This window comes from Orcinus orca, chromosome 1 (genome assembly GCF_937001465.1).
Source record: "Orcinus orca chromosome 1, mOrcOrc1.1, whole genome shotgun sequence".
NCBI classification, from domain to species: Eukaryota; Metazoa; Chordata; class Mammalia; order Artiodactyla; family Delphinidae; genus Orcinus; species Orcinus orca.
Window position 1 is genome coordinate 172023579 of NC_064559.1, and position 24326 is coordinate 172047904.

At 37.9% G+C, this 24326-nt stretch overlaps 1 protein-coding gene across 1 annotated transcript in view; it reads left to right on the forward strand.

The window, feature by feature from the left end:
• The window catches only part of AGBL4 (AGBL carboxypeptidase 4), a 1394453-nt gene that overhangs the window by 578119 nt on the left and 792008 nt on the right, over window positions 1–24326 (forward strand). The window lies entirely within an intron of this gene.

Consider the following 24326-nt stretch of genomic DNA (forward strand, 5'->3'; position numbering starts at 1 on the left):
TGTTGATAGACATTTGAGAGCCACCCCACACACAAGATTTTAGCTATTGCAAATAAAGCTGCTATGAACATTCATGTACAAATCTTTGTGTGTATATAATCTTTTGATTCTCTTGGGTAAATACCTAGGAGAGGGATGACTGGGTCAGATGGTAGGTGAATGTTAGTTGTTTAAGAAACTGCCACAATGTTTTCTAAAACAGTTGTAACATATTCATTTCTATGAGCAGTAGACTATCCTTTGTTGCCTAACTTACATTGTCTTGAAAACCATTGTTTCATATATTTTGTCCTGTGTTTTAGTTTTGTCATGCAGGAGTATAATTCTAGTTCCTGTTACTTTAACTTAGACTAAAGCAGAAATCCTTTGCTGCCTTATTTAGTGTTTATAACCACCAGCTAATGTAGGCAGTCTTGTTCTCCCCACATTAGTGATAGAGAAACTGCTTTATTTCAAGCATTCGTTTTCTGTTCCGACTGTTCCTTTTCATTTGTTTGTCTAGTCAGTCAGTATTTCAGTCACTGCTGTACCAAACACTGTGATTGTGTGCTGACTATATGAAAGAATAGAAAGAGATTTTCATTGTAGGAGTATCACTCTGGTATCAGTAGAGGGCAAATTAGAAAGTATGAGAGAAGAGGCAGGTACAATAATCCATAAAAGAAATGGTGAGAAGAACTAGTGACAGTGGCAACAGGGTGGAAAGAAGTCTTCACATATATTTATATTCAGGAAGTGATACACAGATTTATGGAGTAACAGCTACTTTCCATGCATGGACTCAAAACTTGTCTTTTAATTAACTAAGCAACTTAGTGGTTGGATGGAGATGGATGATATTTATACTCATTCCTTCCTCCTTTATTCAGCCAGCCGTAGCAGGTGGAAGCACTTACACACACAAACTGTTTGCCAACAGGTGAAGTAAACCTGGTATCTTTGATTCTGCCTCAGTCTGGTTCAGGTTTCTCTGCATATTTCTTACTTTCTTTAGGTCACTACTATTATACCACTTATATCCAGGGTGTAGCTTAGAATCAGAAAGATAACGAAAAAGATATTTTAGAAGAGTATAAAATAGCATGACAAAATGTTTTGCTTTTTTTTTTTTTTTTTTTTTGTGGTACGCGGGCCTCTCACTGTTGTGGCCTCTCCCGTTGTGGAGCACAGGCTCTGGACGCGCAGGCTCAGTGGCCATGGCTCATGGGCCCAGCCGCTCCGTGGCATGTAGGATCTTCCCAGACCGGGGCACGAACCCGTGCCCCCTGCATCGGCAGGCGAACTCTCAACCACTGCACCACCAGGGAAGCCCTGCATTTTTATTAGGTGACAAAGACATTCATCTTTGGGGAAAAATATATAAATGTTCTACTGAAATGTTAAGTGTTTCTTTTTAGACACAGGGCATATTTCATTTTTTCGTTCTACTTTGTGTTTTACTGTTTCTTTTGGCCGTTTTACTTTTTATAGTAAACAAATATTATTTTTATAGTAAAAATGAAATCAATGCAAAATCAGGCATGGACAAACCATTTCTGACTTCTGATTTGGGCTTCCAAAACTCCCTGTTTTATACCACTTTTAAACATTGCCCACCTCTATATAGATCTAAACATAATAGATCCTTGTTATTCTATATCTCTGTGGACATCACCTTCCTTAATTAGCTTCCCAGTCCTGGCCCACTATATCCAGCTCCAGGTCAAGTCTCAGTCGACATGGTGTGATAATGAAACAGAGTAATGTTTAAGAACATCTGGGTCAAATAGAATTGAGTTCATAGCCTCTGTCATTTACTAGCTATGTCATTTACTAGCTATGCAGATTTGGACAAGTTAACCTCTCTAAGCCTCAGTTTTCTCATCTGTAGCACAGGCCAGAAATATTGATATTATTGGATTGTCATGAGAATTGAGTGAGATCATGCATATAAAGTGACTAGCATAATCCATGCATATTTCATAAATAAAAAGCTGTCATTATCTTTATTGATTAAGGAAAATCTAACCTTGCATTTCCCCCTAAATCAAATCTAGCAGGTATTGTGATGATACAACATTTGAAGGCAATTAGAATTCAACTCTCCTTCTTCTTTCTTCTCCCTTTCTAGATCTAGGTTCATGAAGACTGGGCAAAATGGAAAAAGTAGGCAGAATCACATATCAACATATACAAATTAATTTTCTACAAGCGAGGCACTTTATATTTCCAAATTGCTCAGGAACATACATCCATATACAGGATCAGACCATTGTAAAAGAATGGCTCTGTGGTCTAGTGATAACAACCCTGGAGCCCAAACTGCCTGCCTTTCAATCTGAACTACTACTTACTAACTCTTACCTTGTAAAAATTAGCTAAACTCTTTGTGACTCAGTTTCCTATTCTTTTGGTTGTTAAGAACATTAAATTAGATTATGTGAAGTATTTAGAATTGTGCTTAGCACATAATAAGCCTCATGTGTTTACTATCATCATCACCTGCATTTGCATTTAAATATCCCATCTTTTGTATACTTATCAATAAACAAATGCATTATGTTTTGTCCAAATATTAATATTGGGCTGAATAGAATCTTTATTCCTATTCTACAGTTGAGGAAATTGAAGCTCAGGGAGATAAAGTAACTTGCCCAATATTACACAGATATGTAAAGGTATATAGAAGAGGGCCTTATACATAATAAGCTCTCAATAAATATTATTATATGAAAAGTTGAAATTTGATCCTAGGTCTCCATACCTTCAAAAAACACTTTTTTTGGTCACTCCACAAAGCTAATCAACCAGCTCTTTTTTAAAATTTTGTTGGCTAATCTGCTTTTTTGCATTTACCTAATGGCAGTGAGCAGCTGCATATCTGGAAATACAGGAAAATATATTATTATAGTTTAAACCATTGAATAATTGACTATTTTCAGTGATGTGGCATTAAACTTTTTTGGAAAAAAAAGAACTAGAAAGTGAAATGATATATCCACATGAAAATCCTCTTAAGAGCAAAACATATACAGTAATTATATTATTAGGTGAAGCTGCCATCTTTACAAAGTTAGGTATTATATTACCCTATATTAAGGATGTTAGATTTTTAAAGTGGGTGTTTCAAATGTCTACTCTTAATTATCACTGTGTAACTGAAGCAACACATGGACTCCTGCCTGCTCTCTCATGTCTCCTTAGATTTATTTGGAGATTGTTTTCTTAATTTACATTGAGACATTTATGTTCACAGATTCAGAAGCCCAAGCAGGGTAGCCACTGTTTTATTGTATAATTGTGGGGAAGTCTAAGCCTATTTCCCACTTCTTCTCAAACCTGGATATTACGTCTCAGTTGAGGTAAATGAACTTTGGTCTTGTCCGTTAATTCTCTGCTCACTTTATAAGGATGATGGTAATATATTATTAATATTTATTGATCCCTTCTTATAGGACAAGCACTATGTTAAATACTTAACAATAATTGTCACATTTATTCCTCAAAAAAATTAATATTCTCATTGCACAAAGGTGCAAAATGAAGCTTTGAAAGGCAGCATAATGAGCTCAAATTATAGCCAGGATGACTCCAGAACCTTTTCTCTCTTTTTTTTTTAGCATATATATTTTTTAACATCTTTATTGGAGTATAACTGCATTACAATGGTGTGTTAGTTTCTGCTTTATAACAAAATGAATCAGCTATACATATACATATATATGCATATCTCCTTCCTCTTGCTTCTCCCTCCCATCTTCCCTAACCCACCCCTCTAGGTGGTCACAAAGCACTGAGCTGATTTCCCTGTACTTTGCAGCTGTTTCCCACTAGCTATCTGTTTTACATTTGGTAGCGTATATTTGTGAGTGCAACTCCCTGGCTTCGTCCCAGCTTGCCCTTCCCTCTCCCTGTGTCCTCAAGTCCATTGAATATGTCTGCGTCTTTATTCCTATCCTGCCCCTAGGTTCATCGGAAACTTTTTTTTTGATTCCATATGTATGTGTTAACATATGGTATTTGTTTTTCTCTTCCTTACTTCACTGTGTATGACAGATTCTAGGTCCATCCACCTCACTACAAATAACTCAATATCGTTTCTTTTTATGGCTGAGTAACATTCCATTATATATAAGTGCCACATCTTCTTTATCCATTCATCTGTCGATGGACACTTAGATTGCTTCCAATACTTTGCTATTGTAAAGAGAGCTTCAATGAACATTGTGCTACATGACTCTTTTGAAATATGGTTTTCTCAGGGTGTATGCCCAGTAGTGGGATTTCTGGGTCATATGGTAGTTCTATTTTTAGCTCGTTAAGGAACCTCCATACTGTGCTCCATAGTGGCTGTATCCATTTACATTCCCACCGACAGTGCAAGAGAGTTCCCTTTTCTTCATACCCTCTCCAGCATTTACTGATTGTATATTTTTTGATGATGGCCATTCTGACGGGTGTGAGGTGATACCTCATTGTAGTTGTTTTTTTTTTTTTACATCATTATTGGAGTATAATTGCTTTACAGTGGTGTGTTAGTTTCTGCTTTATAACAAAGTGAATCAGTTATACATATACATATGTTCCCATATCTCTTCCCTCTTGCGTCTCCCTCCCTCCCACACTCCCTATCCCACCCTTCTAGGTGGTCACAAAGCACCGAGCTGATCTCCCTGTGCTATGCGGCTACTTCCCACTAGCTATCTATTTTACATTTGGTAGTGTATATATGTCCATGCCACTCTCTCGTTTTGTCACAGCTTACCCTTCCCCCTCCCCATATCCTCAAGTCCATTCTCCAGTAGGTCTGTGTCTTTATTCTTGTCTTACCCCTAGGTTCTTCATGACTTTTTTTTTTCTTAAATTCTCTATATATGTGTTAGCATACGGTATTTGTCTTTCTCTTTCTGACTTACTTCACTCTGTATGACAGACTGTAGGTACATCCACCTCATTACAAATAGCGCAACTTCATTTCTTTTTATGACTAATATTCCATTGTATACATGTGCCACATCTTCTTTATCCATTCATCTGATGATGGACACTTAGGTTGTTTCCATCTCTGGGCTATTGTAAATAGAGCTGCAATGAATATTTTGGTACATGACTCTTTTTGAATTATGGTTTTCTCAGGGTATATGCCCAGTAGTGGGAGTGCTGGGTCATATGGTAGTTCTATTTGTAGCTTTTTAAGGAACCTCCATACTGTTCTCCATAGTGGCTGTACCAATTCACATTCCCACGAGCAGTGCAAGAGTGTTCCCTTTTTTTCACACCCTCTCCAGCATTTATTGTTTCTAGATTTTTTGATGATGTCCATTCTAACTGGTGTGAGATGATATCTCATTGTAGTTTTCATTTGCATTTTTCTAATGAATAATGATGTTGAGCATTCTTTCATGTGTTTGTTGGCAGTCTGTATATCTTCTTTGGAGAAATGTCTATTTAGGTCTTCTACCCTTTTTTGGATTGGGTTGTTTGTTTTCTTGTTATTGAGCTGCATGAGCTGCTTGTAAATTTTGGGGATTAATCCGTTGTCAGTTGCTTCATTTGCAAATATTTTCTCCCAGTCTGAGGGTTGTCTTTTGGTCTTGTTGATGGTTTCCTTTCCTGTGCAAAAGCTTTGAAGTTTCATTAGGTCCCATTAGTTTATTTTTGTTTTTATTTCCATTCGTCTAGGAGGTGGGTCCAAAAGGATATTGCTGTGATTTATGTCATAGAGTGTTCTGCCTATGTTTTCCTCTAAGAGTTTGATAGTTTCTGGCCTTACATTTATGTCTTTAATCCATTTTGAGCTTATTTTTGTGTATGGTGTTAGGGAGTGATCTAATCTCATACTTTAACATGTACCTGTCCAGTTTTCCCAGCACCACTTATTGAAGAGGCTGTCCTATCTCCACTGTACATTCCTGCCTCCTTTATCAAAGATAAGGTGACCATATGTGTGTGGGATTACCTCTGGGCTTTCTATCCTGTTCCATTGATCTATCTTTCTGTTTTTATGCCAGTACCATACTGTCTTGATTACTGTAGCTTTGTAGTATAATCTGAAGTCAGGGAGCCTGATTCCTCCACCTCCGTTTTTCGTTCTCAAGATTGCTTTGGCTATTCGGGGTCTTTTGTGTTTCCATACACATTGTGAAATTTTTTGTTCTAGTTCTGTGAAAAATGCCAGTGTTAGTTTGATAGGGATTGCATTGAATCTGTATATTGCTTTGGGTAGTAGAGTCATTTTCACAATGTTGATTCTTCCAATCCAAGAAAATGGTATATCTCTCCATCTATTTGTATCATCCTTAATTCCTTTCATCAGTGTCTTATAATTTTCTGCATAGAAGTCTTTTGTCTCCTTAGGTAGGTTTATTCCTAGATATTTTATTCTTTTTGTTGCAATGGTAAATGGGAGTGTTTTCTTCATTTCACTTTCAGATTTTTCATCATTAGTGTATAGGAATGCAAGAGATTTCTGTGCATTAATTTTGAATCCTGCTACTTTATCAAATTCATTGATTAGCTCTAGTAGTTTTCTGGTAGCATCTTTAGGATTCTCTATGTATAGGATCATGTCATCTGCAGATAGTGACAGCTTTACTTCTTCTTTTCCGATTTGGATTCCTTTTATTTCCTTTTCTTCTCTGATTGCTGTGGATAAAACTTCCAAAACTATGTTGAATAAGAGTGGGGAGAGTGGGCCACCTTTTCTTGTTCCTGATCTTAGTGGGAATGGTTTCAATTTTTCACCATTGAGGACGATGTTGGCTGTGGGTTTGTCATATATGGCCTTTATTGTGTTGAGGAAAGTTCCCTCTATGCCTACTTTCTGGAGGGTTTTTATCATAAATGGGTGTTAAATTTTGTTAAAAGCTTTCTCTGCATCTATTGAGATGATCATATGGTTTTTCTCCTTCAATTTGTTAATATGGTGTATCACGTTGATGGATTTGCATATATTGAAGAATCCTTGCATTCCTGGAATAAACCCCACTTGATCATGGTGTATGATCCTTTTAATGTGCTGTTGGATTCTGTTTGCTAGTATTTTGTTGAGGATTTTTGCATCTATGTTCATCAGTGGTATTGGCTTGTAGTTTTCTTTCTTTGTGACATCCTTGTCTGGTTTTGGTATCAAGGTGATGGTGGCCTCGTAGAATGAGTTTGGAAGTGTTCCTCGTTCTGCTATACTTTGGAAGAGTTTGAGAAGGATAGGTGTTAGCTCTTCTCTAAATGTTTGATAGAATTCGCCTGTGAAGCCATCTGGCCTTGGGCTATTGTTTGTTGGAAGATTTTTAATCATGGTGTCAATTTCAGTGCTTGTGATTGGTCTGTTCGTATTTTCTATTTCTTCCTGGTTCAGTCTCCACAGGTTGTGTATTTCTAAGAATTTGTCCATTTCTTCCAGGTTGTCCTTTTTATTGGCATAGAGTTGCTTGTAGTAATCTCTCATGATCCTTTGTATTCCTGCAGTGTCAGTTGTTACTTCTCCTTTTTCATTTCTAATTCTGTTGGTTTGAGTCTTCTCCCTTTTTTTCTTGATGAGGCTGGCTAATGGTTTATCAATTTTGTTTATCTTCTCAAAGAACCAGCTTTTAGTTTTATTGATCTTTGCTATAGTTTCTTTCATTTCCTTTTCATTTATATCTGATGTGATCTTTATGATTTTTTCCTTCTGCTAACTTTGGGGTTTTTTTGTTCTTCTTTCTCTAATTGCTTTAGGTGCAAGGTTAGGTTGTTTTTTTGAGATGTTTATTGTTTTCTGAGGTAGAATTGTATTGCTATAAACTTCCCTCTTACAACTGCTTTTGCTGCATCCCATAGGTTTTGGGTCATCCTGTCTCCATTGTCATTTGTTTCTAGGTATTTTTTTATTTCCTCTTTGATTTCTTCAGTGATCACTTCGTTATTAAGTAGTGTATAGTTTAGCCTCCATGTATTTGTATTTTTTACAGATCTTTTACTGTAATTGATATCTAGTGTTATAGCATTGTGGTCGGAAAAGATACTTGATATGATTTCAATTTTCTTAAATTTACCAAGGCTAGATTTGTAAACCAAGATATGATCTATCCTGGAGAATGTTCCATGAGCACTTGCGAAAAATGTGTATTCTGTTGTTTTTGGATGGAATGTCCTATAAATATCAATTAAGTCCATTTTGTTTAATGTATCATTTAAAGCTTGTGTTTCCTTATTCATTTTCATTTTGGATGATATGTCCATTGGTGCAAGTGGGGTGTTAAAGTCCCCTACTATGATTGTGTTACTGTCAATTTCCCCTTTTATGGCTGTTAGTATTTTCCTTATGTATTGAGGTGCTCCTGTATTGGGTGCATAAATATTTACAATTGTTAAATCTTCTTCTTGGATCGATCCCTTGATCATTATGTAGTGTCCGTCTTTGTCTCTTCTAATAGTCTTTATTTTGAAGTCTATTATGTCTGATATGAGAATTGCTACTCCATGTTGATTTCCATTTGCATGGAATATTGTTTGACATCCCCTCAGTTTCAGTCTGTATGTGTCAGGTCTGAAATGGGTCTCTGGTAGACAGCATATATACGGGCCTTGTTTCTGTATCCATTCAGCAAGTCTATGTCTTTCTTTTGGAGCATTTAGTCCATTTACATTTAAGGTAATTATTGATATGCATGTTCATATTACCATTTTCTTAATTGTTTTGGGTTTGTTATTGTAGGTCTTTTCCTTCTCTTGTGTTTCCTGCCTAGAGAAGTTCCTTTAGCATTTGTTGTAAAGCTGGTTGGTGGTGCTGAACTCTCTTAGCTTTTGCTTGTCTGTGAAGGTTTTAATTTCTCCATCAAATCTGAATGAGATCCTTGCTGGTTAGAGTATTCTTTCATCACTTTAAATATGTCCTGCCACTCCTTTCTGGCTTGCAGGGTTTCTGCTGAATGATCAGCTGTTAACCTTATGGGGATTCCTTTGTATGTTGTTGTTTTTCCCTTGCTGCTTTTAATATTTTTTTCTTTGTATTTAATTTTGTTTGTTTGATTAATATGTGTCTTGGCATGTTTCTCCTTGGATTTATCCTGTATGGGACTCTCTGCGCTTCCTGACTTGATTGACCATTTCCTTTCCCATATTAGGGAAGTTTTCATCTTTAATTTTTCACATATTTTCTCAATTCTTTTCTGTTTCTATTCTTCTGGGACCCCTATAATTCAAATGTTGATATGTTTAATGTTGTCCCAGATGTCCCTGAGAGTGTCTTCAATTCTTTTTATTCTTTTTTCTTTATTCTGCTCTGTGGTAGTTATTTCAACTATTTTATCTTCCAGGTCACTTATCCGTTCTTCTGCCTCAGTTATGCTGTTATTGAACACTTCCAGACAATTTTTAATTTCATTTATTGTGTTGTTCATCATTGTTTGTTTGCTCTTTAGTTTTTCTATATCCTTTTTAAACGTTTCTTGTATTTTCTTCATTCTATTTCCCAGATTTTGGATCATCTTTACTATCATTACTCTGAATTATTTCTCAGGTAGACTGCCTCTTTCATCTTCATTTGTTTGGTGTGGTTGGTTTTTACCTTGCTCCTTCATCTGCTGCATGTTTCTCTGTCTTCTCATTTTGTTTAACTTACAGTGTTTTAAGTGTCCTTTTCACAGGCTGCAGGTTTGTAGTTCCTATTGTTTTTGCTGTCTGCCCCCTGTGCTTAAGTTTGGTTCAGTGGGTCGTGTAGGCTTCCTGGTTGAGGGGACTGGTGCCTGTGTTCTCTTGGATGAGACTGGATCTTGTCTTTCTGGTGGGCAGGACCACATCCAGTCATGTGTTTTGGGGTGTCTGTGACCTTATTATGATTTTAGGCAGCCTCTATGGTAATGGCTGAGGTTGTATTCCTGTCTTGCTAGTTTTTTGACATAGGGTGTCCATCACTGTAGCTTTCTTGTTGTTGAGTGGAGCTGGGTCTTAATGTTGAGATGGAGATCTCTTGGAGAGCTTTCACTGTTTGATATTACACAGAGCCAGGAGGTCTCTGGTGGATCAATGTCCTGAACTCAGCTCTCCCACCAGAGAGGCACAGGCCTGACACCCAGCCGGAGCATGAAGACCCTGTCAGCCACACTTCTCAGAAGAAAAGGGAGAAAAAAAGAAAGACAGAAAGAAAACAAAATAAAGTTGTTAAATTAAATTTTTTTAATTATTAAAAATAAAAAAGTAAAGAGAAAAAAAGAAGGAAAAAACAATGAAAGAAAGAAAGAAGAGAGCAACCAAACCAAAAAAGAAATCCACCAATTATAAAAAGCGCTAAAAACTATCCTAAAAAACAAATTAAAAAAACAAACAAAACACCAGACAGACAGAACCCTAGGACAAATGGTAAAAGCAAAGCTATACAGACAAAGTCACAAAAAGAAGTATACACATATACACTCACAAAAAGAGAAAAGGGAAATATATATATATATATATATATATAAATGAAGAGAGCAACCAAATCAATAAACAAATCTACCAGTGATAATAAACGCTAATTACTAAACTAAGATAAACATAAAACCAGAAACAAATTAGAGGCAGAAAGCAAATGCAAGACTATAGTTGCTCCCAAAGTCCACCACCTCAATTTTGGGATGTTTTGTCTTCTATTCAGGTATTCTGCCGGTGCAGGGTAAATGAAGTTGATTGTGGAGATTTAATTCACTGCTCCTGAGGCTGCTGGGAGAAATTTCCCTTTCTCTGCTTTGTTCACACAGCACCTGGGGTTCAGCTTTCAATTTGGCCTTGCCTCTGCGTGTAGGTCGCCTGAGAGCATCTGTTCCCTGCCCAGACAGGACAGGGTTAAAGTAGCAGCTGATTAGGGGGCTCTGGCTCACTCAGGCTGGGGGGAGGGAGGGATATGGAATGCGGGGCTAGCCTGCAGTGGCAGAGGCCAGTGTGACATTGTAGCAGCCTGAGTCACGCCATGTGTTCTCCCAGGGAAGTTGTCCCTGGATCTCGGAACCCTGGAAGTGGCAGGCTGCACAGGCTCCTGGGAGGGGAGATGTGGATAGTGACCTTTGCTTGCATACAGGCTTCTTGGTGGCTGCAGCAAATTTTGCCTTAGCGTCTCGTGCCCGCCTCTTGTGTCTGCGCTGATAGCCACGGCTCGCCACCGTCTCTGGAGCTCGTTTAGGCAGTGCTCTGAATCCCGTCTCCTCGCAAACCCCAAAACAATTGTCTCTTGCCTCTTATGCAGGTCCAACCTTTTTTCTGGACTCCCTGCTGGCTAGCTGTAGCTCATTAGCCCCCTTCAGGATGTGTTCACGCAGCCAACCCCAGTCCGCTCCCTGGGATTTGACGTCCAAAGCCCCAGCCTCAGCTCCCAGCCCCCACCCGTCCTGGTGGGTGAGCAGACAAGCCTCTCAGGCTGGTGATTGCTGCTCAGAACCGATCCTCTGTGGAGGAATCTCTCTGCTTTGCCCTCTGCACCCCTATTGCTGCACTCTCCTCCATGTTATGAAGCTTCCCCCCTGCTTCCCCTCGTCTGTGTCAGTGAAGGGGCCTCCTAGTGTGTGGAAACTTTTCCTCCTTCACAGCTCCCTCCCAGAGGTGCAGGTCCATCCCTATTCTTTTTTCTCTGTTTTTTCTTTTTTCTTTTGCCCTTTCCAAGTACGTGGGGAGTTTCTTGCCTTTTGGGAAGTCTGAGTTCTTCTGCCAGCATTCAGTAGTTGTTCTGTAGGAGTTGTTCTACATGTAGATGTATTTCTGATGTATTTGTGGTTAGGAAGGTGATCTCCATGTCTTAATCCTCTGCCGTGTTGAACGTCTCTCCAGAACCTTTTCTCTTAAACACAGTATTTTTTTCTTATTACAAGTGCAATGTATATTTGTTGTAGAAATTATAGAAAATATAGATGATCGGAATGAAGAAAACAAAAACGACTCATAACCCAATTAAAAAGAAATAGCCACTGTTAGCATGTTGGCAGAATTTTACTTTTTCATATATCTCCATAGCTACCTTAGTTATAGAGATATAGAGTCAAAAATGTAAGATTGTGTCCATATTATTTTTCTTAACAATTCGATAATATGAAACTACTTTGCAAACCTACTTTATCTTCCACTGGCAATGCATTCTAAGTATTTTCCACACTTTAAATATTTTTGTATAACATTCTTTTAAAGGATTCTCAGGAGATCATTGTTTGGCTCCATCATAGTTCATTTTATCAATCCCTTGGCATTGGGCAATTAAGTTCTAGAATAAACAATACTATAATAGAGAGGTTGGTGTTCACTATGATTATTGAGTTACACCAAATTCCCATATATGGAATTGAGGCTAAATATATTTAAAACACTTCTGAGCCATGTTAATCAAATGACCTCCAATTTATACCATTTTATACCCACTCCAGCAGTGTATAAATGTGTCAGCCTGATTACTATCAAAATTAAAAACCCTTTTCTTAATGAGATAACATTCTTAACTCGTTAGATTAGACATTTTAGGGCTAATGGCACTCTATAATTTTGTTTTGTTTGTTTTTTTTTTCCTTTTGCAACTCTCCTATACATGTCTCCCACACCCTGAATCACCCTTCTCTCTCTCTCTGTCTTTCTCTCTCTGTCTCTGTCTGTTTCTCTTATAATAGTGATGATTTTTTCTTGGTTGTGAGAGCTTTTAACAAAACTGATACAATTTTTATTTGAGCAGTTTTAGGTTTACAAAAAATAATTGAACAAATAGGGCTTCCTTGGTGGCACAGTGGTTGAGAGTCTGCCTGCCGATGCAGGGGACTCGGGATCGTGCCCCGGTCTGGGAAGATCCCACATGCTGCGCAGTGGCTGGGCCCATGAGCCGTGGCCACTGAGCCTGCGCATCTGGAGCCTGTGCTCCGCAACGGGAGAGGCCACAACAGCGAGAGGCCCGCGTACCCCAAAAAAAATAAATAAATAATTGAACAAATAGTACAGAAAGTTACCATATACACCCCTTGCCACTCCCCTGAATTTCCCCTATTATATAACATCTTGCATTAGTGCAACATGTTTATTACATTTGATGAGTCTATATCGATAAAAATATTATCAACTGAAGTCTATAGTGTACACTAAGGTACACTCTTTATGTTGTACATCCTATTGATTTTTACAAATGTATAACGACATATAACCATCGTTACAGTTTCATATGGAATAATAGTTTCACTACCCTAAAAATCCATTATGCTTCACCTATTCATCCCTCTCTCTCTCCCTTCTCCCAACCCCCTAACAACCACTGATCTTTTTACTGTCTGCATAGTTTTGCCTTTTTCAGAATGTCATATAGTTGGAATCATACAGTATGTAGTCTTTTCATACTACATACCACGTCCACATAGCAATGCACATTTGTTTCCTTTCTGTCTTTTCATGACTTGATAGCTCATTTCTTTTTATTGCTGAATAATATTCCATTGTATAAATTACCATAGATTATCCATTTACCTATTGAAGGACATCTTGCTGTTTTTCAAGTTTTAGACATTATGAATAAACCTTCTATAAGCATGTGTGTGCAGGTTTTTGTGTGGACTTAAGTTTTCAGCTCATTTGTGTAAATACCAAGGGCCATAATTGGTGGATCCTATGGTAAGAATACATTTAGTGTTGTAAGAAACCACCACTCTGTCTACCAAAGTGGCTGCAAATTTTGCACACTCATCAGCAGTAAATGAGAGTTCCTGTTGCTTTGTATCTTCACTAGTATTTCGTGTTGTCACCGTTTTGGATTTTGGCCATTCTAATAGGTTCATAGCAATATATCATTGGCATTTTAATTTGCAATTCCCTCATGACATATGACGTTGAGCATCTTTTAATATGTTTATTTGCCATCCATGTCTTCTTTGGTGAGGTATCTTTTCAGATGTCTAGTGAATTGTTTATTAATTGAGCTGTTTGTTTCCTTATTGTTGAGTTTTAAGATTTCTTTGTGTATTTTGGATACCAGTCTTTTATCTGTTATGTATTTTGCAAATATTTTCTCCCAGTCTGTGGCATACTTTTTCATTATCTTAAGGGAAAGTTTTTTATATTGAGTAAATTAATTCTTTTTCTGTTTTATAGAACTGGATGTATTTTCCCACTTTATTAATTACCTTTCAGTTTTCTTCAAAGTATTTTTTGATGTTCAGAGGTTTTTGTTTTCAAATTGTCAAATCCATAAATCTTTTTCCTTGGAACTCATTTCTTTGTGGTTAAACAAAGAAAGACCCTTTCCTTTCAAGAGCATATAGCAAATTGTTCAATTATACTCTCTTTAAAGTCTCTATGGCTTTACTTGGTTTTTCTTCCTCTCCTCCACTCCCTCCTCTCCCTCCTCTTCCATCTTTTACATTTAACCTTTAATCTACTATATTTTGGCTAGTTAAGTTAGACATAGTGACCTAAATTTACTTTTTTCTCAATGGTTAGCCAGTTATTCATCATTATTTGTTGAAAAATTTATTCTGTGTCATTAGAATATAGTTTTAATACCTATAAGTTTGTAATATATTTTATTACTTGAGCATGTCCCTCTTTATTACTCTTTTTTTAAAAAGTGTTCTTAACTATTCTCTTGTGTTTTGAAAGACGATTTTTTGAATTACTCTTTCACATTCTAAAAATATATTTGGCATTTTTATTGAAGTCATATTTAATCCATAGGATAATTTGAGCAGAGTTGACATATTATGATATTGTCTTTCCATCCAGAAAATAGTGTGTTTTATCTTTTTCTGTTCATACTAGAGTTGAGTAACTTTATTTAAGCAAGTCTTCATTTTTTGTTAAGTTTATTTGGAGGTGGTTTCTATTTTTATTGCTATTGAGCATTAGATATTTTTTCTATTATGTTTTGGAACTGGGTTTTGCTAATATATGGAGAAGCTATTTATTCTTATATGTATGTCCATTTAAATCATGGGTTTTTATGAGACATTAGTGTTTCTGGGAACTTTAGACAGCACTCAGTGCCCTTGCATATCACTGTATTGAAGATTCACCTATTAGAGGCAACAAGAAGAATTGAAATCAAATGGAAATCAAATCCTGTCCCTTACCTCTGTGACATGACAAATCATTTAAGAACCACTGAGCCTCAATTTACTAATATACAAAATGGGAATAATTATGTGAGAACCCAATACAAATAATGGTCCTAATTTTTTATCAACTGTTACATCATGTGATAAAATTGATAGCTATTTATTATTAATTTGAGGGCTAAATAATCATTCTTATTATGCTCACAACAACATTCTAAAGTAGATAATATTATTATCCCAACTTCCATGTGAGAAAATGGTGGCTTAGAGAAGTCCTTAGTATGTATGTAGTATTGTGGTTAATGAGAGAGTTTTGGAGCCTGGCTGCCTGGTTTAAATTTCAACTCCCCAACTTACTCATGATATGACATCAGACACATTTCTTAACCTCTCTGAGCATCAGTTTCTTTATTCATTGTATGGAGAATAATAATAATGTGTACTACAGAAGTGGTTTATTTATATTGTTTGTTTGTTTTGTGGTGCTTAGAATAGTGCCTGACACACAGAAAGAGATGAATAAATATAAGCCAACTTAACAGCTTGTGCCTCCTCCTTTGAGGCCAGAAATTCTGTGATAGTCATAGAGTCATGTGTGTTTCAGGGTCACCTTAATGGCTTAAAGGAATGTCAGAGGATCAAAATCTTTCTCCTCTAATCAAATTCTGCTTATCCTTCAAAGTTTATTTTAGGTAAACAGATTAAAGAGAGGCTTATATGATTCCATTGATCACGACCACAATTTAGACAACATTTTCTGATCAGTTAGAGCAATGTCTGAACAGCAGCCCTATATCTCTTAAATTCTTACCTCCTATACCTAATCTTTTAGAAAATCCAATTGGCTTTTCCACCCACACTGCTCTAGACTGAACACTATTATCTCTTGCTTGGATTACTGCAACAGCCTCATAAATGGTCTTTCTGATTCTACTTGTGCCTTCCTACTTGCACCTCTATTGCTAAAACAGTAACCAGGGCTATCTTTTCAAACATAAATGAGATCATGTCTTGCCTTTTGCTCAAAACTCTCCAATAACTTTCCACTTTACTCAGAATAAAATGATGTTAAAATGATTTAGAACTACTTAATCTGTGCCCCCCCCACCAGCCCCTTCCTCTCTGACCTCATGACCTTATCTCATTATTTTGTCCCTCAATCACCCTGTGCCTGCTACACTGATCACTTGCTCTTCTTTGAGTATTCCAGACATCCTCCTATCTGTTTCCTTTGTCTGAGTATTCTTTCCTCAGATACATGTTTGGCTAACCCCATAGATGAGCATAGATGATGTGTCTCATCAGACTGGGGAATTTTTTCTTAAATTCATTTGTGACTACTTGAGAATCCCCAGGAGGAGTGAGCAACCTTTAATCTCCTACTAACAGAATGTATGACTGGAGAATCAGCTATGCATCTCTGAAGCATGGTAGCAACGAACTTAGAGAGCTTAACACATTGTTAAGCTAGTAGGCTAGCACTAGTAGGCACTCAAAGAATAAATTTGGGAAATGTAAATGAATTTATATGATTTATCATTCCAGGCATTATACTTGCAATGTCTCTAATCTTCCCATTTAACCCTATTAGGTAGGGATCCTTCACTGCTCTTATTTTACAAATGAGGAATCAGAAGCCAAACAGATTACATACGGTGAAGTAGAATTCTGACCCAGGTGTGTTCCTATTTAAAGTCTGTTTTTTCACCTCATCAGATCATTTTGGAGTTTATCAAGTAGACTAAGCTGTATTTCCTTGTTAAGCGTCAGGGTGCTGGGTAGGAGTGGTCAGTGGCAGAGCCAGTGGTTTCTGGTTGAGGCATTGAAAAAGTGACAGACTTGCCACATATGGGAATTTCCATTTGTCACAAGAGAATACAAGATGACCAGGTTCAAGAGAACATGAGAATCTCCATCCAGAGAAATTCTACTTTCCCAGCTTTATCTGGTACTAAATATTTGCATACTCCAAAATTACGGATTTGGAGGATATTCAAAGAGAATCTGGCCACATTTGAGACACAAGTTTAGTGGGGAGAGAAGAGGATCATTCCTCTTATTTTGCCCTCATACAAATGACCCAAACTTTCTTGGCCTCCACTTTCTCATCTGAAAAATGTCACAAACGGTTAAGAATTATGGTGATGAAAATTGCCATAGTATCTCCACAAGTTAATTAGTCTAGGTGAGATCAGAAACATGTTCTCAAGAAAAAGCAAACTGAAACAGGAAATAAGCAGTACCATTATTCTAAGTTTTCAGATAAATAATACTCTGAGATTCACATCATTTCTTCTCTACCCCCACACACCCTTCTAAAAACACTTATCATAGCCTAGAAGAGACAATCATGTATACCATGTGATCTCAACCCCAGAATAGAGGAATAATTACCTTATCCAAGCTAAACCAGTCACATTTTCTCTCCCTGGAAATTAGAGGACTATGAGAAACAGCTAGAAAGTCTAATTGATTTGCACCTGAGGCTATGATTTTGTAGAGGCTATCATGTCCACATGAAAGTAGTTGAGTACAAAAGCCTATCAAAGAGAGAGAAGAATGAAATGAACACAGCAGAAATGAGAAACTGCAAGGAAGAAAGGGGCAGAAACTATCTGACTGGTTTTTAATAACAATGCAGCCCATATTTGGGAACCTGACATCTTTAGCATTCTTACAATAAACCCCACTTTCCTGAAGGAAGCTTGGGTGGGTTTCTGATCTTTGATCTTTGCAAACCAACAATTTTTAAGCTTATGTTATAAAGGATATCGTGTATAGAATTTTTCTGCAGCTATAGAATTTTTTTTCTCAGTGACTGAACAGATCCCTTCCTTACCTTTTAAAGGACTTCTATGTAAATAAAACATTTATATGAAAGATGTCTTAGTCCATTCGGGCTACTATAAGAAAACAACTAGACTAGGTGGCTTATAAACAACAGGAATGTATTTCTCACAGCTCTGGAGTTTGGGAAGTCCAAGATAAGGCCCCAGCAGATTTGGTTTCTGGTGAGGGCCCACTTCCTCATAGATGGCCATCTTCTCCCTGTAACCTTACATGGCAGAAGGGGGTCAGGAGAGCTTTCTTGGGCTTGTTTTATAAGGGCAGAGCCCTCATGACCTCACCAACTCCCAAAGGCCCCACCTCCTAATTTCATCACCTTGAAGATTTGGATATTAAAATGTGAATTTTGCAGGAGGAGAGGGGGATAAAAACATTCAATCTATAGTCTTCTGCCTCTGCCCCCCCACCCCCAAATTCATGTCCTTCTCTCATGGAAAATTTGTTCATTCTTTCCTAATAGCCCTAAAAGTCTTAATGCATTCCAGCATCAACTTAAAATCCAAAAGACAAATATTGTATTATTTTACTCAAATGTTGAATATAATAAAATGAACAAACAAGTAAACCAAACCAAACCAAATGCATAGATGCAGAGAACAAAGGAGCATTTACCAGAGGGGAAGGGGGATAGAGGGAGGGCTAAATAGACAAAATGGGTCAACTGTATGGTGATGGATGGAAACAACTTTTGGTGGTGACCATGCCGTGGTGTATATCAGGGGTCCATGGCCTGTTAGGAACTGGGCCGCACAGCAGGAGTTGAGCGGCGGGCGAGCATGTGAAGCTTCATCTGTATTTACAGCCAATCCCCATTGCTCACACTACAACCTGAGCTCCGCCTCCTGTCGGATCAGTGGCGGCATTAGATTCTCATAAGAGCATGAAACCTACCGTGAACTGTGCATGTGAGGGATCTAGGTTGCACACTCCTTATGAGAATCTAATGCCTGATGATCTGAGGTGGAGCTGAGGCAGTGATGCTAGCACTGGGGAGCGGCTGCAAATACAGAGTATCATTAGCAGAGAGGTTTGACTGCACAGAGACCATAATAAATCATTTGCAGACTCATATCAAAACCCTATCAGTGAGTGGGAAGTGACAATTAAGCTGCATGTGGTGGCAGGCTTTAAGTCAGAATCCGACACTTATTTTAGTCCATGAGTGGCCTGCCCATTATTTTATTTACCACTTCCATCCATGCCTCTTTCCCGCACTGGGCACTTGTCTCAGTCACAGTTTTGGTAAGCCCATGAGCTAACCCTAACCAAAATGAGTAAAAAACAAACATCGCTGGAGAGCTTCTTTGAAAAGGGGGAAAGACCCAATGATGAGACAGCAGAAGACTCTAAGGCTGCCAACAAAATGAAAGCTGCATTTAAAAGAAAATACCAAGAGTCCTACTTAAATTATGGGTTCATTGCAACAGGTGATTCACATTCTCCAAGCTCACTTTTCATAATATGTGGTGACTGGCTATACGAGGAAGCCATGAAACCTTCTAAACTGCTTTGCCACATGGAGACCAAGCACCCTGCATTAAAAGACAAGCCTTTGGAGTTTTTCAAAAGAATAAACGTGAACACGAAGAATAGAAGCAATTATTTGATGAAGGCCACCACTTCATCAAATGTGTCTGCAGTGAGAGCATCACTCTTCGTGGCTAACCACATTGCTAAAGCTAAGAAGCCTTTTACTATTGGTAAAGAGTTGATCCTTCCTGCTGCTAAGGACATTTGTCATGAACTTTTAGGAGAGGCTGCAGTTCAAAAGGTGGCACAAGTTCCTCTTTCGGCTAGCACCCTAACTAGACAAACTGATGAAATAGCAGAGGATATTGAGGCACAATTGTTAGAGAGGATTAATGAGTCTCTGTGGAACACCATCCAGGTTGACAAGTCTACCGATGTTGACAACAAGGCAACAATGCTTGTTTTTGTGTGACATATTTTTCAGGAGGATGTGCATGAGGATATGTTATGTGCACTTTTATTGCCAACCAACACTGCAGCGACAGAACTATTCAAGTCTTTGAATGATTACATATCAGGAAAACTGAACTGGTCATTTTGTGTCGGTATATGCACAGACAGAGCAGCTGCCATGACTGGACAGCTTTCTGGTTTCACTACTCAGGTCAAAGAGGCCACTTCTGAATGTAAGTCTACACACTGTGTCATCCATAGAGAAATGCTGGCTAGCCTAAAAATGTCAGCTGAACTTAACGTTTTGCATGATGTGATTAAAATTATCAACCACATTAAAGTACATGCCCTTAACTCACGTCTGTTCACACGGCTCTGTGAGGAGATGGACGTAGAGCACACGCGTCTTATATGCAGAAGTGAGATGGCTTTCTAAAGGTAGATCACTGGCCAGAGTTTTTGAGTTATGAGAGCTGTTCCAGAGATTTCTGGCAGCACATTTCAGTGACACAGAATGGGTCGCAAACTTGCTTACTTGTGTGACATATTCAACCTGCTCAACGAACTCAATGTGTCACTTCAGGGGAGAACGATAACTGTGTTCAAGTCGGCAGATAAAGTGGCTGCATTCCAAGCCAAACTGGAATTATTTGGGAGATGAGTGAACATTGTGATTTTTGACGTTTCAAACATTAGCAGAGATTTTGAAAGAGACTGAGCCAGGGCCTTCTTTCTCCCAGCTGGTGCATGATCACCTCTCTCAGCTTTCAAAAGAGTTTGAGCATTACTTCCCAACCACAAAAGACCCCCAAACGGAGAAGGAATAGATCCACGACCCATTTGTGAATAAGCCAGGTGAATCGACTTTGTCCATGCTAGAAGAGGATCAACTGCTTGAGATCGCAAATGACGGTGGCCTTAAAAGTATGTCTGAGACAACTTCAAATCTCCATACGTTCTGGATTAAAGTCAAGGCAGAATATCCTGAGATTGCCACAAAAGCACTCAAAAGGCTGCTTCCACTTCCAACGTCCTATCTTTGTGAAGCAGGGTTTTCAGCAGTGACAGCAACAAAAACGAGATTACAGAGTAGACTGGACATAAGCAACACACGTCGGGTGTCACTGTCTCCCGTCACCCCCAGATGGGACCATCAAGCTGCAGGAAAACAAGCTCAGGGCTCCCACTGATTCTGCATTTTGGTGAATTGTATAATTATTTCATTATATGTTACAATTTAATAAATAAAGTGCACAATAAACGTACTGTGCTTGAATCATCCCGAAAACATCCCCCCTCCTCCCGCCCAGTACATGGAAAAATTTTCTACCATACTTGTCCCTGGTGCCAAAAAGCTTGGGGACCTCTGGTGTGTATGGAAGTTGAAATATAATGTTGTACACATGAAACTTATACAATGTTATAAACCGAATTTATCTCCACAGGCCCTTGCACTCTGGGCTTGTGATGGAAGGGGCAGCCCCAGTGATCTCAAAGACACCGTCAGGGTCATTCTTCCATTGTTTTGGACAGTAGCTCCTGGCATCTGTTTAGATGGCTGATCCTCACTAATCTCCTTATCAAATTTGTCTTCTCTCCTGTTCTTTTCCATCCCAATATGGATAGGCTGAGAATTTTCTAGATTTTCAAGCTCTGTGTCCCTTTTGATTAATATTGTCCTTATTTCTACCAACATTCTGTTCACAACCACTTAGGTATTCGCTAAGAAGACTGAGACTTTCTTTAGGGTTCTCCCCCTCTCCTTCTGAGCCTTTAACAGTCCCTTCACAGCAATGTAGTCTTTTTCTAGCATGAACTTCCAAAATTTTCCAGCCTCTACCCATTACCCAATTCCAAAGCTGCTTCCACATTTTTAGGTATTTATTACAGTAGCACCCCATTCTCAGAACCCATTTTCTTTTTCAGTCCATTTGGGCTGCTATAATGATACCGTAGTCTGGGTAGATTTTAAGCAGCAGATATGTATTTCTCATAGCTCTAGAGGTTGGGAAGTCCAAGATCAAGGCACCAACATATTCAGTGTCTGGGGAGACATGCTTCCTTATAAACGACAGTCTTCTCACTATAACCTCACATGGCAGAAGGACCAAGAGAATTTTCTTGGGCCTCTTTTATACGGACACTAATCCCCTTTATGAGAGCTGTGCCCTCATGATCTCATTGCCTCCCAAAGGCCCCATCTCCTAATTCCACCACCTTCAGGGTTAGGATTTCAGAGTATGAAATGGGGAGGGGGGTGGGCAGAAATATTCAATCTATAGCAAGAGAGATGGAAAGGCCTTTCACTGACCTGGGTAAGGGGGACCAGAAATTCTGAATTCTGAACCTAGCTCAATGTTATACCATAAGAATGATGACTTTCTATTACTCTCTGAGACCAGTGATGAAGATATCAACTACATGATAAAGTAAATTTTGATCTTCTTTAATGACATCATAAAGGATTAACTGATTTCTTTTAAAGAAAGTCACATTTCCTATAATGTGTATATAACTTATTACACATGCCAATAGATTGAATTTAAAGAGAAGCTTAAAACAGATGCCAGTGTTATACTAGAAATAAAAATGAAATAATTTCATTACATACAATTTACTGTACAAGTTGAGATTGGAGCCAGACTGCCTAGGTTCACGTATCAGCTCTAATAAAAATAATTTCTGGTTATTTAACTTCTCTGGCCTAAGTTTCCTATTCTGTAAAATGAGGACAACAATACCCATTTTATAGCATTGTGAGGATTAAATTAGTTAATATCTGTTAAGTGCTGCATCAGCACATAGAAGATACTCAGTAAATGTCAGTACAGTTAATAAATTTAGTGCAACTTACTAGTTTGTACTAGTAAGTACAAAAAGGATAATATATGTATTTGTCAATATTTATACATGTGGCCATAAAAAGTTATAATAAATATAATAGTTTATACTAAGTGCTAATTTCATGATATGCTGGCATCTGAGTAAAGTCCATTGGTGAAAAAATATTCTAGAAGAACAGTTTTAGTAATATATGTTTAACATTTGTAAGTTGATTTATAATATGAAAATTACTGTTATATACACCACTTATTTTTATTTTCACTTTCACAATAACCCTACTGATTAGGCATTGCCCGTATTCTTCAGATATTGAGAGCAAGGTTCATTGAGGGGAACAATATTGTCATTTGGGACAGATAGCAAAACTGAAATATCCTTTATCCTACCTGACACTTGTGGACTATTGGATAAAAAGAAAGTGTTTCAGGGTGTGATCAGGATGAGTTTTCTTTGTGGCTTCTGCCTATTTTCCAAGTCCCATTCACCTTCCTATATTTTAGGCAGAGCCGGGTAGTGATAACCATCTACAGGTGACCTCTGGATCACTCCCCCGCACCTGCCTGCCTGCTTTAGCCACCATGTCAAGGGTCCCTCAAGCGATAAATTCCCAGATTTTCTAGCTAAATAGCTCACACTGAAGTCCTTGAATATTCATGTGCGTGGAATCTTAGATTGAACAAATACAGTGTGTCCAGTTGAATTCTTTAAGCTGAAATCCATCCACTTTACTTTTTTCCTCCCCTCCTTCTCTCCACCCTTCCTCTTCTCTCTCCTCTCTCTCTCTCTCTCTCTCTCTCTCTCACCTACTTTCTTCCTGTTTGGTATGGATTTGGCTACTATCCTCTTTGGTAGAAAAGTTGAGCTTACTTGAAAAGGATACATTGTATAGCAGAAAGAAAGGACCTTAGATTCTAGTCATTATTTACTATAAATTATAATAAAATAACTGTCATTATAGGATAAAACTCTCATGTGTTAGGTCAGTTGAGTGCTTTCCATATGTGAACTCCCTTAATCCTCACAATGTTCTATGTGGCAGACATTATTAACAGTATTTTAGAGGGAGAAACTGAACCTCAGAGAGGCTATGTGACCCAAAATCTTCTGATGCCTGTATGTATTTTTCACTGCCACTCTTTCCCCTAACTCTGTGTGACATTAGGTGTCACATCCCCCAGGGGAAACTCAGTTTCACTAATATAAGATAAGAGAATCAAACTTAATAAGCTCTAAGTTTCCTTCCAACTCTAGCAGTCTAATACCTTTTATGTTTCAAGAGTTTCCCCAAAATATAAAATCTAGATATTTCAAAACTGTTAAGACATGTGTCAAAAATGATGATATTTTAAAAGTAAAAACATACATTTGAAAGAAAAGTAGGAGAAAACATCATTGTTCATCAACTCCTAGAGTTCTTTCTTTTACAGATGTCAGTACAAAGTAAAGTGCTACAATAATTATAGTGTAGATTTTCTCATAATTACTACACCTCAGTTGGTTTGCTATACAAGGAAAGGGGGAAAAGGGGGAGGAAGAAAAGAGAAAAGTTCACCTTGCAATGAAGAACTAACTGCTGCAGAGGTAATCAGAAGAGGGTCTAATTGTTCCACAGCGAGGAATAATTTAGCCAACAGAAATGACGCTGTGAATTAAGAGATACTGATTGGTGAACATCTACTTCACAATGGATATTGATACCAAGGCTATTAAAGG